A 6,976-nucleotide genomic window follows, 5' to 3' on the forward strand; every position below is an offset into this window, starting at 1 on the left:
GTTAAAATTTATGGCTGTAGTTTGTGTCTCTTTACAGAATTGAAGCCCACCTCGTTTCTAGGTGTCATGCTCCCTGGTCGGCAGTCGGCAGTCTGTAGGTTGGCAAGGCTCGAATAGATCTCTGTGCATAATAAGATTACACGAGCAAGAGATATCGGCTGACCCGTTGATCAGGAAGTTCTAGAACCATTCTGGTTTTTTTTTTGTTTTGTTTTAATATTGTTTGCAGTTTCTAGTATTATTTATTATTTTGTTTTCTTAGTTGGTATGAGATTTTGAGTTGAATCATTATCATCTCTCTCCTTTCTTTGCAGACTGAATTAATTCATCAATCGAATGTCTTAAAACTCTGATTTTATTCTATAATCTAGTTCGTTACCTAAATCCTTGTTTTGATTTAGTGTCTCTGTCGTGTTTATTATAATATACATAACAGATTCTTGTAAATTATGGTGTGATGTTTTTCTAACCAAATGCAATAACCACAATTCTTTTCTGTTTTCTTTTTACAAGGGTTCTATAATTCAGGTCAATTTCTTCTTCTTCTATGTATTGTCCGAAAAATCAGGTTGTTTAAAAAAAACATATTTACCTACCGTTGGAGTATGGCTTTCTCAATTTAGGGATAGGTATGTTACATCGTTCAAGAGTGATAGATTTTTTCAGCACCACCCTGGTGAAAGACCACCTTCCCCTCCAAACTACCTTCAGCCTCAAAACTATTTATTGGAGATGCCATAATCTCACTGGCTCCAAACGATTAGGAACAATTTTTGTTTTATTTTTTTATTTTTTAAAAAAGGAATGTAACATAGTAGTTGGTATTGATATCTGGTCACTAATTACGACTAGAGTCATGATTTGAAGAAACTTTTCCCTTCTTCGAATTCTTCATGATCAAGGATTTGACTAACAAATTTTGGCTAACAAACGCCATAAACAACTTTTCATAAAATCATATCATTTTTTATCTCAAACGAGGACGTTAAGTAGGATTAGTTAAGTGGGATTAACTACATATTTAAAATAGTTTTTGCGATGGCTGTTTTGTTAAATTGACATATAAAGAAGTTTGTGTTTATGGGTCCAGTTTGTTGATAAAATACATATTCCATATTAAGCAAAGATATTCCCGTTTTCGGGTCCACTTTTTGTTGAATTTGGCATAGATATTTGCATTTTAGTGTGATGGCAGCTCTGCAGATAGCTGACAGCAAAGTGGTTCAGCCTGTATGAAGATCTCCGAACAGCGAACGGGTCAGCCCCCGCTGCAGTACGCTCTAAAGAGATATTATTACGACACATTGGTGGAGTTTAAATGCGAGGTCAAGTTCAGAACCGGTAAGCTAACTGTACCTCGCTCCGGCCAGTGCCGAGTCCCGTTGGCAGGCTTTACTACCTGGTACCCACCAGGTGAAACACCTGTAGAGCTGCGCACTACCTCTTCAAAAAACCTTATCATATACACGCTACATTTAGAAGTAACAAACACATTGATTGTAACCTTTTTACTTTACTTCTCCTTTTTATTGTCACTTTTTGATTGTTTTGGATCAGTTTGCCGATATTCCACCTGGGAGAGGTGCTATAATGGTTAGTTAATGACGGAATTGCAGAAACGCTTTTGATCTTGTACTATGTGCTCTTTGTGTCTTAATTAATGTCTTTGTTCATGGAGTTTTTGGGAATGTAGAGGTGTTGTTCTACCTGATATTATTTTATTATTTTGACCCTCTTAGTGCAAATTTAAATTAAATAAAGCATCTTTGCTATAATTATTTTATGTCGGCGGAAGTGTTTATTTTTTCATTCTAAATTGAAAAGATTTCATGGAAGAATTCATCATTAATCCAACGATTAAACAAGATATAAAACGTTTGTTGTTTTAATTAATAATTATATTTCCATTGATTTGAAACTAGTAGTTAATAATGTTTCTTTTTTGAAATTAATATGTTATAAACAATAAAATATACATAATTAAAACTAATCGAAAACTAATTGTCATAAATGCAAAATGAAGTGCAGCATTCAAATATGCATCTCGAAATATATCTTTCTTGCATACTTATATTTCATCCGTGCATGGGGTATACTTAATCTTTCGTTATAATATATATACATTTTAAACAATTTAACATTGTTTCCAAAACTCAATATTTTTTTAACTTAACTACCACCATCATTTGTACGTGAAGAAGTATGCGGTTAGATATGAATCTCTAAATCACAGACATGAAACCAAAATCATTTAAAAACTATATTATTAAAAAAAATATTGTCTGTATTAATTATTAGTATATTATTCAAAGAAGCTGGTCGAGCATATTAATAGTCTTAATACACATGTTCTTAAATACAATAAAACACGAAAAATTTATTTAATTTATTTTTGTAATACACTGTTTTCGTGCACAAATGTATTACTTGACCAGTTTTATATTTTTAAAGCAGGTATCTTTTGTAGGTTCGGCCCTGATTCTGATAAACGTATTCGTAGTTACACCTATGTGGAGATTATATAGCTTGGTGATTGCGCATACCTTATTTTAATTAGAATTGAATAAAATCATTTTCATTACGTAAAATATGCTGTTCTTCCTCAGAAAATATCTAATTCACACGAATTGAAATTATTAACTCTGGTTTCTAGAAACCATTGGGGCAATGATAAGTACGAAATCGTACGAGAAGAGAATAAATTTTGTTATCTAATCATTAATTTTTCACACTGATTAATAATTGCGTATAATTTTAAAGGTTAAAACAAAACAACAATTATGATATCAAGATTTGTTCTATAGTAACCAGTTTCTTATATTTGAAAAGAGAGCCACATTAGTAGATGACTGTTTTACCATAGTAAGGAGTTTCGTTTATTTTTCTATAGAGCGACATTCGTAGATTCCTGTTTTACCATAGTAGCTATTATTCCTTTGTTTTATGATTTTTTTTATATAAATCAACAAACAACAGATTGTGACCAAGTTGTCCGTCTGTTTTATTATTATAAAAGGAAAAGTAGTGGATAATAAATGTGATTGACATACCAAATAGTGTCTTAATTTAAAACATTTATTTATTTCGTTTTCATAAAACGGTTATACACCAATATTTTACAGAAATTATGACAAATTTAGAACTCATCACAGTACAGTAAAATAGATAATAAGAAAAAAATATAAAAAACAGTAGAAGTAAGTAAATGACATGTGTACACTGAACATTTGAATATACTAAATACAACATTATCAAATGAACTCGAATATGTTACATTGTTGAGTTATGTGACGTTGATACAACTAGAATAGGTTGATAGGAACTAGAGAAAAGTAGAAGTATATAAACGTCACGAGAGCAGTTTTACTATTTTGTGACAAGCGTCAAAATATAGTTACTAAACTGTCTGTGAATGTTAATGTTAGACTAAAACTGTATCTACTTATATCGATTACGGTTAATATGTCTGATAACACGTCACTAGCAAGACGTCATATCTCTACAGTGTTTGTTGTTGCCATATGGATGCTCATCGCGCATTTGTTTTCCAATGCAATGGAACCGAAATATTGTGACGTCAAAAAATTGACTAAATACATCCACCAATGAAACACTCTGAAGAGTTTTTCATAGGTGTATAGTACGAGTATAATAAGTAGGATCCGAATGAGAATTTTACTGTCTATATATTGCCACATCTATGGTTTTTTAGGTCCAAATTGTTTCATACAAAAATCCCGAAGTTATCGATCTAGTGAGTGGGCTATTTATGATCAATTGCTATCTGGTGTGTTGGTAACATTATGTGTCCAAAAGTATGGATTCGTGTTTTTTTTTACATTAGCTCCACATGATTTATGTCATCTTTGAGAATGTTGTGTGAAGGCTCTATTTAAGGAAATAAAGGAGATAAAGTTCTGGGAAGGAAACAGGTATGAGGGATGGGTAGGATTCTGGAGATCAGTGTATAGAGATGTGACGGATGGATGAATCCAATGAATCCGGGCACGTAGCGAACTTATTGAGGTGATCTATGGCAGAGGTGTTGGTTATCCGATTAATGGTTTCCGGGGCGGCGGTACCCATACCCGCCTCCCAAATTGTACTTTTCAAGAAAAAAATGAAATTTCGTGAAGTCATATTATAATTCGTAGACCACACACATTTCTAGTCGATTTTCTGGAATAACTTTTTTTCATTGAGTTTTCGCTTTCAAGCAAATAGAGTACAAAGTTGGATTTATTTTTAAATTGGTCACTAGGGGGTTAGTATCAGCTATTTCATTTAAAATGCGTCGAAACGTGGACCTAACTCCAAAACTTTTTCTAACCCTTTAGTTGCTCAGATCGTGATTATTATAAGGTCTCCTATACGATATAAATTCACCAGTTTCCCGCTACGAATCTCCAAACATCATTTTATGACTATTTAATTATTTTGTGACTCCTATAACCTAGTAGGTCACTGAAATCGTTGATCGAAGTTATTTTGACCGTCGCCCATTTTAATTTTCTAATTTCAAAAACAAACATTTAAAAAAAACTGGATTATACAACAATAATTTTATTTAAAAAAAAAACTTCAGATCCAATCCGGTGATAAGTGCAATAGGTACCGAACGTGTCAAAAAAACAACACAAAATTAATTACAGTATACCTACCCAGTACTACTGCAAACCCAATCAACTCGAATAAAAAATGGTCTCGGGTAGGTACTCCACTGAGATTATCTTTGCTTTTTACAGTTAGGGTTACCACAAATAATAATCATTCTCCGCAATAAATCAAACATTTGATTCAATTACAACTCTGTAAGGGTTGCCACCCTCGTCCGTAGGGGTTTGTCTACAAGGGGAGCAGGAAAAGTATAAGGTAACTTTTCAAAGTCGCATACAATTACAAGATATATTGGTAGATCAATTTTTAATATGTTAATCACAGGTTATTTATTGCCTTTTTTGATTAGCCCAGCACTCGACCATTCGGCTTTTAGATTGCATTTACATAAGTGATAAATGTGATTGTAAATGGGAGATGATTGGAGAAGTCGGAATGGAGACTCGTACCATTTTAAAGTATAATTTCAATAGTAATGTGGGTTGCTAATGGAGTAGTGCTTCTTACAGTTATTTAGTTATTTAGTTTTTTTACAAATCTGAAAATTTATTGATATTACCTATGTAATTTTTTTAAACATCATCAAACATACTAATTTCGGTTGTGTTTTTAGGTAAACAGTTTACGTAGCCAGCAATTTGCGCACAATTGTAAAAAGGTCTAGTAATTCGAAAGCAGGTTTTATTTTCGAGCACAGAATGGTAACATTACAATGAGAGGTGCCTGTGTACTGTTGGATTTATTTAGTGACCCGTCATAGAAATGGTGTCGCCTACGCCACATCCCCGCTCCTCGCAACTCGGTTTGTTCCGCTGTGAGTACAATAATATTAAGGCGATGCCATACGTAGTAATGCAAAATCATGTGTTTTTGGTTTGAAAATTTGGTCGCCTAGAAATGTTTCAGATGCTTTAATTAAATACTGCGAGTAGAATACATCTTGGCCTTTGAAATAATAGAGTATTTTTTAGATAAGTCTTTTTATAAGCCCAGAAAAAATAATGTATAAGGCCTATGAAAACTGCTTTAAAGTTCAAAATCTCCTACTTACGAACCCATTTTCAGTTATGATTTTATTGTATAATGTGGCAAATTAAGTTATTTATAAAATGATCGAAAAAAATTAAATATTTATGTCTGAACATCCACAAAATAAAATAAAAGGCACTTTTTTGTTTTTTTCTTGCATAAATCAAAACAGGCGGATAGTGTTAAGCGGGAATTTAAACCTTATCGCCATCTACGTAAGGGTTGTTATTAATAGCGGCTCAATTTAAAATATTACACGACGTAGTGCATAGCCTTAAGACACGACTTCTGAAATACTAAATTGCTCCCTGATACGAGTAGATACATCTAGTACGTAGTTTTACAGCTTTATGCAATGCATCGGCATATAGATTGGCATTTAGGCATACATCAATAGTATAACTAACTATTTTTGATAAAAAAATAATGACTAGGTGCAACGTAAACGAAAGAAACATTAACTAGATTCAAAATATCAGCACGATTTAATATCCCAAATGGACATGTTATTAGTACATCTCATAGGATTCTTCTTCTTCAAAAATATCAAATAATTTTTTTATTCTTATTAATTTATTGAAGTGAAACTTCTTTAGGCGCGTAATGGATTAATTATTCGGGGACGGAGTAAAACCGAGTCAGGATCGACACGAAAATGCGGGTACCCCCACCACCGCTCACCGTTCACTGTCCCTCTCTCACCATATGCGCTTGTTGAGGTGGGGGAGCCGCTCACGAACGTTCTCTCTCTTCTCTTCTTTCCTCTCTCTCAGACACCAGCGAACTGCGCCACGCCAAGCATCAGCTGCTTGGTTAGTATACTGCGTCGTGAGTGTAATACGAGTGAAATACGTAATTGATTGTGGTTCATACGGTTTGGTACAGAATTTCAGTGTTAAAAATGAGTAGTGACGAGATAGAGGTGATGAACACATCAGTGGCACAAGAGGAAATATCCCCTGAGAATCACCAAAGAAGAGGAGAGTCTGATTCACACAGTGATGACATTAACATAAGGTAAATATAACCTATAAGAGTTGATAAATATTTCACAATATAGTAGTATTGTTGGAATAGGATTGTTTAATATATTGGCGAGATTATATTAACAGTGAAATATGATGTAGGAATGTCGTTACAATCAAAGCAATGGCCAACAGGCGGTACAGACAGCGGAAAAAAGAATTAAAGCCTCCCAAACCTCAAGCTAAAACGGCAGCAGAACGTTGTAAAGCATACAGAGACCGTCAAAAACTTCGGCAATCTGCGGTAGCTGAAGCTATAACACCTGCTCCAGTTCCATCAAAAAAACGGAAAATCGTTCCAAATT

Source organism: Hesperophylax consimilis, chromosome 15, assembly GCF_061612785.1.
Source record: "Hesperophylax consimilis isolate HC1 chromosome 15, BYU_Hcon_1.0, whole genome shotgun sequence".
NCBI lineage: Eukaryota > Metazoa > Arthropoda > Insecta > Trichoptera > Limnephilidae > Hesperophylax > Hesperophylax consimilis.